Source organism: Peromyscus leucopus, unplaced genomic scaffold (assembly GCF_004664715.2).
Source record: "Peromyscus leucopus breed LL Stock unplaced genomic scaffold, UCI_PerLeu_2.1 scaffold_1752, whole genome shotgun sequence".
Taxonomy (NCBI): Eukaryota; Metazoa; Chordata; class Mammalia; order Rodentia; family Cricetidae; genus Peromyscus; species Peromyscus leucopus.
The window spans coordinates 1,349-11,541 of NW_023504944.1; the positions used below are offsets into that span (position 1 = coordinate 1,349).

General features: G+C 49.3%; 1 pseudogene; it reads left to right on the forward strand.

Annotated features, from left to right (window-relative positions):
* Window positions 1-499: 499 nt before the first annotated feature.
* On the forward strand, window positions 500-7,875 carry LOC114689417 (annotated as a pseudogene).
* The last annotated feature ends 2,318 nt before the right edge of the window (window positions 7,876-10,193 follow it).

Genomic DNA, 10,193 nt, shown 5'->3' on the forward strand with positions numbered 1-10,193 from the left:
CAATCAAAACACCGAGACACATGCATGCTTCTGCTCGGTTTATTGATGCCTCTCCCTACTCCCCTGTACCCAATCAAGACAATGCCCCCGTGGTCGTGATGAGCAGCCCATCGCCCAGGTAATGCTACATTCGTCACACCTGACAACTAATACTATCACCAGCCCTGTGCTTTCTGCCCAGATCTCTAGCCCCAATTCCCAACCCCTTCATCTTGCCCTCCGCCCACCCTTCTCTGACCTGTGTATGACCTCTGTCACTTTCAGTCCCTTCTGTGGGCATGGCCTCAGTCACCCTCTCAACTTCCCTGTCCTCCCCCCCCCCATCTCCCAGAAAGAAGATCCCAGGTTACAGACCTCACCCACCGTTCCTCTCTCCTGCCTCCCTGGCAGCCCCAATGATGCATCTGCTTCTCTGTGTCACCTTCACCCACCTTGTGTGACCAGGCTAAGCAAGAATCTTAAGTCTAGGGGTCCGACGTCTACTCTCGGGTTCGGTGAGATGGCCTGGACAAGTGATGTCCGGTTTGTCAGTCACGCTGAAGCAGCAGGAAGCAGCGAGGCTGTGAGGAAACAAGGGTTCCCTTCCAGAGCAGTCCCCTCAGCGTCAGGCCACCCATGGTCCCTGCTTAGATGCTTCACTTCTCCAGGCCTTCCTTCTCCGGTCCCACTTGCTCGACTTTCTTCTCTTACCATTTGTTCAGCCACAGCTCGCTGAGTCTCTGTTTCCGCCTCTGTATAGTTGAGGGATGAGAGTCTGTAAATGGCTCTGGAGTGTGGGCGTTCTGGAGAGTTCTAGCGTGGCGTCTGCCGCTTAATCCAGGTGAGAGACAGGAAGGTTTGCACAATGATAGCATGGGCTGGCCAGATTTGCCCGGCCAGATCATATTTGCTCCCCTGCCTGCAGAACTTTTTTTGCCATCACCTAACTTGAGCTCCCTCACTTCAGGGGTATCTCTTAAAAACCTCAGCTTAAAGCGGCTGGCTTGAGGTGGTGATGGCAGGTCGTTGTGGCTGTTGTGAGTTGTGGGTCTACTTTTGGAGGCGGGGGAGTAGTCGAGATCTCTTGTTGAATTGAAAGACGCAGGCTGGTTCTACATATGATTTCTGAGACTGGTTAAAGCCATGGGCTATGCTATGCAGTTATAGATCCTGTCTGCATAAACAACAACAAAAGCATTACATCATATACACAAAATCCAGCTGTGACCCATCTGAGCCCTGAGGTCGGTGGAGTGTGGGGGGGACTCGTTTGGTTGTCTTTTGTGGGCTGGCGAGGTAGTATCTTAGTGGTCTTAGCTAAGATGATTTGAAGTGTTCCCCAGTGACTCACTGTAGGACAGCCGAATGGTGGGATTGCTGCCATGTCCTCCTTCCTTGAAGGCAGCATTTAGTCCTAGGGTGTCCCACTCACTCTCTCCTTGGCGCGGCTAGTGTGTTTTGGTTGCTGGCGTATCCGCAGATGGGGTAAAGTCGTGTAGATGTAGCACTTCACAATCTATATTGTGTGTCTCAGTATGGAGTGTATTTGTATTTCTTTTCCCTGTACTATATTCTACTCTCTCACTCTTATATCTTGCTGCCTGTCTATCCACTCTCTCTCTATTGACACTCACTTCTTGTGATAGTAGTGGCGTGTGGTGGTGGGTGATTGGTTGTGTGTGTGTCTCTAGCATGTGTTTACCTTCTCTCTCGGTGGGTGGGGGGGGGCGGTGTGGTTGTGTTGTCTGGAAATACACAGACTGTTAACGGCTCTGGCTTCTAAAAGATTCTGTGTGTAGTATGTGTTCCAGGTCACTCTGGGCTAAGCAGATCCAATATACATCAACCGCAACTTTGATGGGTGTGCTTCGTGTACATTGTGGCGGTGAGATTGTCTAGGCAACTCTCTCACTACTAGAGTGAGGGTATATCTAGTTAACGTATATATTCTTATCCGTGCAGGTTCTGTGTACATTCCTTGATTCAGTGATGCACCACTTCATCTCCAACCCACCACTCACACGCAGCCGTAGCCTCTGCTCTCCTCTCGTCTCTCACTCTCTATCTACTTCACCCGCACGCCTAATCTAACTGTCAATCGCACTCCCCATAAATATGTGTGCCTCCCTCACGTAAATCAGATAAAGATAGATCGTTTTTCATCTCTCCGTCGTCTCGGGTGGATGATACGAAGCATCTGCCTGCTACTATACTGCCTTGTATGAGGAGTATTTCGAATGATCACTCTCTCACACTCGATGCTCTCTCTCACGTTCACGGTATATGTTGGAGTCTATCGTGCGAGCTCGACTCTGGTGTGGCCTCGCTCTGAGTGATCCTGGCAGAACTCTTGCCTCTCCTCGCTTTTGGACCGACACACTTCTCACAGCTCAGCCCTGGCACAGGGGCCGATGTCTCTCTCTCTCTCCTTGAGATGGACTTGGTGTGTCTCTCTTAAAATTCTTTGCAAATAAAACCCTATGTTGTATAGTTCTCATGCTCTGACTAAAATTACAGATTATTAGTTATATTCCTCTGTCTGTTTAGAGGTACAGTCCTTTTATTTTCAAGATGTCGGACCGTTTTTGGCCTTCTAGCCTGGTTTGTAAAGGATTGTTTTCCCCTTGCTTTGCTTACATGGATCTTTTTTTTTGGTGGTAGTGGAGTTTTTATATTCTGCTCTTTGTTTTGCCATAGCAACTCACCGCTCATCCGTTGTTTGTGTCTAATTGGGTGTCTTTGTGGCGTTATTGTTGTGGGTGGTGTGTGTGTGTGTGGGGTGCCGTCCCGGGATTGAGGCCTTAGGGATTTCTAATTATATAGAGCCAGGACAGCGATGGATTAAACCCACTCTTTGGTTTACCTTCTTGAGTCACTCGTTTTTTGAGCAGAGGCAGGCACGTTATCTCTCAAGTTTAGCCCAGCTGGTCTACAGGATGAGTTCCAGTAACACACTGGTCTACCCAGGGAACCTTTGTCTCAAAAAAGAAAGGAAGGAAGAGGAGAATAGGAAGGAGAAGGAGAAGGAAGCGAAGGCGAAAGAAGAAAGAGAAGGAATGAAAAGTACTAGATAAATGGTAACTTTATTTAAATTGTTGTTATATTTTCCCAATGTTCTCAGGGTGGTCAATCCTAATTACTCTTAACGTGTGGACATGGAGATGGCTGTGTAATGAGAGGCTCATTCTAATTTATAGGCATTGGCGTGCTTCTATATGTGTACTCTGGTTTGATTCTCTTCAGTCACCCACACTAGTATTCTAACTATATCATCTCTAACTCCAGTTCCAGAGACTGTGATGCCCCTTTCCGGCCTCTCGGGTGCTGCATGCATATGTGCAGTCATACAACAAACCAAAACATCCATACACATGAAATAATATTTTTAAATGCTAATTAAAGCAGGCAGACAGTGTAGGTGGGCAGATTGCACTGGGAAAGACTTGTGCCTGCCGCTCCTGCCGAAGGCGCTCACTGGGGCCAGCAAAAGCAGGCCTCTCTTACCCTAGCTCCCAGAGAGCCAGGTAGTTTCATAGTCTAGAGGCGATCAGGGCACCTCCAAGTCCTCCAGGGCCTCCTCACAGACCTGTGCCTGTGATTGCCTTGCAGGAAGGTGATGCCCTGGGTGCCATGGAGAAACTGTGCCGGCAGCTGACCTACCACCTCAGCCCTCATTCACAGTGGAGGAGGCATCGAGGCTAGTGAAGAGGAAGCCACAGGGCCTTGGTGATGGTGCCTGTAGTATGCCCTGCCCCAACCCTGCTGACTGTACCCTTCCTGGGGGCACTGTGCTGAGGGGAAGGCCCGAGCCAGAGGGTGATGTCAGTAAATTCTGCCTGAAGGGATAAGGTCATGCTGGATTTAAGGACCAGAAAAGTAACTTGGTTATTCCAGGTACTTGAGAGATGCTGAAAAGGAGGTCTCTGGGGTAGGATTTGGGGTGCACGGCCCACAGATGGATAGGTGGGGAGGGGACACAAGGCATTTCTAGTTCCTGGTGTTCCTAGTGTTCTGGATGGAAGCCAGGCATGGTAAGTGTACCTCACCTTTGCACCCTAACTTTGGAGGCTGAGGCAAGAAGATTGCTTCAAGTTGTGGCCATCATAACCCACTTCCAGAAAGTTCTCTGGGGTGTCCTTCCAGGGGATCTAGAGTCTAGCCTTGTCGCAGCCATGCAGCCGTGAAGACCCTCCAGAGTTTTGTAGTCTGGAAGACCAAGAGCTAGAGGGCTTGAGACAGAATGCACAGAGCAGGTCTTGTGGTAGGAAGCAGGTGAGCCCAGGCTGAGAGGCAGGCTTCCTGGAGGAGGAAGCACTCCTGCCTTTTACAGGTGACGCAGGTGAAATGGCTGGCCTGCTCCAAACTGGCAAGGCCCTGGTCTGTGCCCAATCTCCAGGTAGCTCTCGGTGAACTGACTTTTATTTTTTTGATAAAACACAGCCGACAAGCTGCGTGTGCCGCTCTCTTTGATTCCCGATGGAGCAGATGCCAGGCGTTAAAGCAGCCTGGTCTACAGCGAGATCGGACAGCTAGGCTGTTACACAGAGTATAACCCTGCTTCGAAAAAACACGATCACACCACACTCAGCACACACACTACAACTAAACCACCTGACAAGAGAATGGAAGGGTTTTATTTGAGTTTACAGTTGCAGGTTGCAGTCCATCGTGTGGGGGAGTCAGGATGGCAGGAGATTGAAGCCGCTAGTCACATCCAGTCAAAAGCAGAGAGAAAATGAATGCATGCGTAACTCTCAGCTCTCTCTCCACTCCTCCGTCCCAGCCCCAAACCCAGAACAGTGCTGCCCAGCTTTAGACTGTCAGTTAACACAGGCACCCAGTTCCCCCACATTCCCACAGGTCAGCCTGATCTAGACAGTTGATGGAGCTCTTTCCCAGGTGTTTCCAGACTGTGTCAGGTTGACATTCAAACTAAACATCATGGGCTGGAGAGATGGCTCAGCCAGTTAGAGCACTTGGCTGCTCTTGCAGATGATTGGGGTTCAGATTACGAGCACCCACAAAGGCTCACAACCATCTGTAACTCCAGGGGATCCAACCCATTTCTGGCCTCCTCAGGCGACAGACAGGCACATAGTCCACAAACAATGTGTACCAAATGCCCATACACATTAAATAATATTAAAAATAATTATGAGCCAGGCAAGTGATGGCACACCCTTTAATCCCAGAACTCGGGAGACAAGAGCCAGGCGTATCTCTGTGAGCTCAAAGCTAGTTTAGTCTACAGAGAAGTTCCAGGGCCGACCCAAAGCTACACAGAGAAAACCCTGTCTCAAGAAAAGAAAAGAAAACTACGTGTGTGTGTGTGTGTGTGTGTGTGTGTGTTGGTGAGTATAATGATATATGCATCCCTAGAAGCTAGAGTTACAAGTGGTGTGAGCGCCTGACAGGTAGTACCTGGAACCAACTCAGATTTCTTCCAAGAGCAGTATATGTTCTTAACATGCTAAGCCACCTCCCAATTCTTCCTGCCTTCTTTTTGATTGGTTTGGGTGGGGAGGGAGGGGGGCGTTAAGACAGGATCTCACTATGTAGCTCTACTGTCCTTGAACTCATTATGTAGACAGGCTGCCTTATCTGAGACTTCCATTTGCCTCCCAAGTGCTGGAATTCAAGGCATGCACCACTATGCCTGCTTTGTTCCTTGAGACAAGTCTTTGCTATGTAGCCTTGGCTGCCTGGAACTCACTGTGCAAACAGAGCGTCTCCAGTTCCTAAGAGCTCCGCCTGCCTCTGCCTCCCCAGTAGTGGGATTAAAGGCATGTATCAGCATGCCCGCTTTCTGAGATTAATTTTAGAGTCTCACTGTGTAACCCAGGCTAGCTTAAAACTCACAATGCCCCCTGCTCTGCTTCTTTCCAAGTGCCAGAATAATAGATATGCCAACCATGGCCAGCTAGGTCTTCTGTCTGCCAGTGCCCACACACAAGAGGCTCAGTCCGTTCTCCATTTGGAACTGTATGAATGAAACCTACTCATTCCTCTCAGGTGGCTTCTCCTCACACTTGAATGAAATGAAGCAGGCACTTTGGTCCGCCTGGCCTCCTCTCTGTCTTCCCTCCTCTAGGCTACCTCACCACACAGGAGCACTCTGAGACTTGACAGCTTCAGGACTTTCCACTTGACACTGCTTCGTTGGAACTCTTCACCAGCTCTTCTAATGGCCCAGCATGCTCTTTCTTACGTCAGTTATAAATTTCTCCTCGAAACTAACAAGCTGCCCTGCTTGCTTAGTTCCAGGTTCCAGGTACCCGGTCAGCAGCTCACAGCCACAACCCCCCAAAGCTACTTGTCACCTTATTTGTTCCCTGTCTCCCATGACAGAAGGAAAACAAGGCTCCTGTCCACTAGGTTCGCCATTTGACACAGCCTAGGACACTGCCTGGCACATGGTAGGACCGTAACAAATATTAGATGAGGGGTAGAAGATTTTGCGCGTTACTGGCCAAGATCTTCAAGTTGGCAAGCAGTGGGGATATGATTCAAACCCATACCTACCTGACTCCAGGTATAACGGTCAGCAATCTTCAGGATGCTGGTTGCCTTCATACGACTGATAAAACCCCACACTAAAGTCACAGCCGACAAATTCCAGGCAGATTCTAAGCAGTTAAATCTCATGCTTTGAGCGTTTTACCTTCAAATCCAAGGAACAAAATCTCCCAGCTCCAAGAAGGCCCCCGTTAGCTGCTTTGGTGAGGCTGGACCCCTGAGCTGCCGCATAGACATCTTGCAGCAAGTTCAGCCATCCCCAGGTAGAGGGTCAGGTACTTGAAAACTCAGAGAAAACTGGGCACCTCACCAGTGGGAGTGGGGGTGGGGCACACTTCAAGCCAAGTGGTCTGGGCCCCAGAACCAGGCAAGGGCAGCGGATGGCAAGGGAGATGAAAGCATCAAGCCCCCACCAGCCTGCTGCCCTCACTCCGCTGTGAAAGCTCAGCCCCAGTGACTGACAGTACAGCATTCACTCATCCGCCTATAGGAGGCGCTGTTGTAACACGTGGTTTTTAGCGTTCCCCACAGCCCTGCGTAATAATGGTAGCTGTTTTCTTTTAGGCAAGCCCCTGAAGCACCGACCTTTATGAACTAGCTAGAGACTAGCACAGGGTAGGAAACAGGAGTTAGAGGAAGCTGCAGGCATCTACAGAAACCTAGCTTGAGAGCAACTGGGGGTGGCAGCCTCCAACCTCACCGCTGCCCACCCCGGGAGCTTTGAAGCTGCGGACTCCCTAGTCTACCACCCTGGCAAGGGGTAGAAAAATGAGGTCCAGATCGAGTTAAGCAGAGGCTGCTTTCTAGTGTTGACAGCCCCGGCCTCCTTAAAAGCCCCGGTCTTGCTTAGCCTGCTCATTCCTTCTTTCCTTCAGTCTCAAGCCCTCCTAGCTGGGAATCCTCCGGACAACATGGTGATCTGTCAGGCATCCCACTGACCTCCCGTGACCTGGAGCGGGTGACCAGCTATCTTCAGCGCTGTGGAGAGCAAGTGGACAGTGTGGAGCTGGGCTTCACGGGCCTCACAGACGACATGGTCCTGCAGCTCCTGCCGGCGCTCAGCACCCTGCCTCGCCTCACCACACTAGCCCTCAATGGCAACCGACTGACCAGAGCTCTGTGAGACCTCACCGACACCCTCAAGGACCCCAGCAAGTTCCCCAATGTCACATGATTGACCTGGGCAACAATGTGGACATCTTCTCCTTACCCCAGCCCTTCCTGCTCAGCCTGCGCAAGCGCTCTCCAAAGCAGGGGCACCTACAACCATCCTGGAGCTGGGGGGGGCCAGTTACTGGGAAGAAGGAAGTCGAGCAAGCAGCCCTGGAGAAGCTGCGTTGTGATCACTTACAGGAGACCAGGAGAGGCAGAGAGACGTGACTCACATACCAGGAAGTAGGAGACCTTGTCAGTATGGCTAAGTGCTGAGGGGCTCAGGCTCCTCCCATCAGGAGATGTCTAACACCCCAGCCACACCCAGACCACCAGGCTATCGAGCACTAACTTTTTCCCAGTCCAGTCCCCCGCTGAGAGTATCCTTCCTCGGAGGGCTCTGGGAGTCTCCACTCAGCCTGCTCTCCCAGACTTTTGTGTAGCTGGACCAAGCAGTTGAGCTCCTCGTTAAGGGAAAAGGGATCTCTAGCCCTGGGAGAGTTCCCAATTCCCAGGGGCCTCCTGAGGTGGTGGGGTCTCTGAGCACTAAAATAGGAAATCCAGTTCAAGCTCAACCTCCTTCCTTGACTGAGGATTTACTGAAAGGCGCATCATGCCCTAGTCCCTCACCCCTCAACCAGCACACTTTTTCCCTAACCAAGCTGGTTTCAGACCCTGTTCCCAGACTGTCCTTGGAATGTTCTTAAGCACTTACCATACGCTCGAGGACTATTACTCACCCAGTTAGAAGCTAATATTGGCTTCTACACCATTTTCCTAATGCCACCTAACCCTAACAATGAGCAGCTCCTTACACTTCCGACCCAAGGAAACTGGGAACGTCTAACTTAGGTTGAATCAAGATCCAAGGAAGCAATAAAGCCTTAAGGCCGGCAAGCAAACTGGTGCTCTACGGATCTTGGCAAATTATGGCCTTACTGTACTGCATCAATATACAGCCAGGACGACAAGTGGTGGATGCCTTAATTGGGGCTCTTGGAATCTTTGCCCAAGTCTTAGGTTGTGAAAACAGCTGAGACTGACCAGAAGTTTACAGTGCTAAAGCTGGGCTGCTCAACACCTGACAATTTACTCTTCAAATACATGTTTTTGAGGAAGTAAAAGACTGCTTTCATTTTTGTGCTTGTTAATGGGTAACAACACACGCACACAAGACTTTGTGAATTCTTCTAAGTGGTAAACTTTTGTGCACCAACTTTTATTGGACATGTGTGGAAGTCCCGTGGGGTGGGTGATCCAAAATGTGCTGACAGGACGAAACGGGTGCCAGCATCTGGATGTTCAATAACATGTTAAAGAGGCTGCTTTCCAATCCGGCTGGTGGCGGTACTGTGATGAGTCCTATGGAGATGCTGCCGAGGACTAGTTTAGATAATGTTCATAAATGGCATTAGAACTTGGAGATATCTTCAGAAAAATAGGTACAAATCTGCGGTATTGTATTTTGGGTGATTCATCATCCTGATATCCTTTCAGAGATGAAGTAGCTGAGGCATCATGTACAGATAACCTTACTCTTCCCTTCATGCGGCTGCAAACAGGTGCAATTCAGCATCCCAGTTTCAAACTTGAGGAAGTGGAACGCTCTAAGATGGATGCCGAAACAGGATGAGTTTACTTTAAGCCAAGCCACAGCAATGGAATGTTTAAAACCAGCTAACGGTATTACAAAGGGTAATCTTAATTATAAAATGCAATTTAGGCCTGAGAGATGGCGTGGTATAGAGAACTGTGGTGTTCTTCAAAGAGACTGAGTTAATTACCCAGCCCCATGGCATACAGCTGTCTGTATCAAGATCTGAACACAAAGATATAATACGCAATGTAAACATACATAAAATTTAAAAATAAAAAATAAATGAATTTAAAATGCAGTGAAGAGCGCCTCTGCAAACTAGCCAGTGGTCAATCCATGGGGACAAAAATGGAGGATGAGCTTCAAATGACTAGAGAAATTTAAGACAGTTAGAGGATGGGAAAGAACTTAGGATTTAAGAGATGGATGGTTGCTTTCATGGGCCCGGCTTGATTTCAGCAGTCCAAGTGTGTGACAAGCACTTTATCTGTGTTTCTAGCTCACGGACACAGGTCAAGGGTAAAAGATAGGTCTGTAGTTATATGGAGAGTGCTAAATGTAGTCTCCCAGGAAGGAAGATATATGAAAGGATTCGCTAGAGGCAAGGGTCGAAATGATAACAACAGTACTGAGTACAGCATTCCAGTCAGGCGGATGCGACGTACATTAATGTGGCTATCGTAAAAGACCAAACGGACAAGCCTGGAGGGAAAACTCAAAGAAAAGCTTACTATGGGAGGCACGGCTGCTGGAGAAGCATCGTCATCAAGTACCTAGATGGAAACGAGTTGTATATATGCGACGGTTATCCAAACATCATGGTGAGGGGCTTGCTGCTAGAGGAAACACCTTCGTAGTTATGCTCGAGGACTTTCCTATTAGTTGATCATCATAGCAGTCAAAGCTCTGTCCACTCACCATGTTTTCGCAGTGGAGGCCATTTTCCAAT